This window comes from Papio anubis, chromosome 16 (assembly GCF_008728515.1).
Source record: "Papio anubis isolate 15944 chromosome 16, Panubis1.0, whole genome shotgun sequence".
Classification (NCBI taxonomy): domain Eukaryota; kingdom Metazoa; phylum Chordata; class Mammalia; order Primates; family Cercopithecidae; genus Papio; species Papio anubis.
In genome coordinates, this window is record NC_044991.1 from 32,498,074 (window position 1) to 32,499,008 (window position 935).

Sequence of the window (935 nt, forward strand, 5' to 3'; positions counted from 1 at the left end):
TTTTTTTTTTTTTTTTTTTGAGATGGAGTCTCGCTCTGTGGCCTAGGCTGGAGTGCAGTGGTGCAATTTCAGCTCACTGCAATCTCCGCCTCCTGGGTTCAAGCAATTCTCTTGCCTCGGCCTCCCGAGTAGCTGGGACTACAGGCGCTCACCACCACGCCCGGCTAATTTTTATATTTTTAGTAGAGACGAGGTTTCACTGTTGGCCAGGCTGGTCTCGATCTCCTGACCTCGTGATCCGCCCTCCTTGGCCTCCTGAAGTGCTGGGATTACAGGCGTGAGCCACTGTGCCCAGCGAAGATTTTTTTATAGTGCATAGAAAAAGTTCTTCATCTATCTTTATAAAACATTATGAAACAATTATGGGTACCATAATTTACTTAACCGGCCTCTTATTCACAGACTGCTGGTCTATTCCCGATATTCTGCCATACACTCTGTAGCTGAACTCACACACACACATCATTCCTTACATGTGAGCCTGATTTTGTTTTCTTTTTTTTTGAGACGAGGTCTCGCTTCTGTCGCCCCAGGCTGGAGTGCAGGTCGGATCTCAGTCACTGCAAGCTCCGCCTCCTGGGCTTCTTACGCTTATCTTCCCTGCCTCCCAGCTCCTCCCGGAGGCTGGGACTACAGGCTCACCACCTCGCCCGCTAGTTTTTTTTTGTATTTTAGTAGAGACGGGTTCCACCGTGTTAGCCAGGATGGTCTCGGGATCTCCTGACCTTGATCCTGGCCTGGGCCTCCCAAAGTGCTGGGATTACAGGTTGAGCCAATCACTGCCTTTTTTTTTTTTTTGAGATGGAGTCTCATTTCTCTATCGCTTCAGGCTGAGTGCAGTGGCTGGATCTCAGGTCACTGCAAACTTCTGCTCCGGTTCACGCATTCTCCTGGCTCAATTCTTTAGCAATACGTAACTGAACGAAGCATACTGG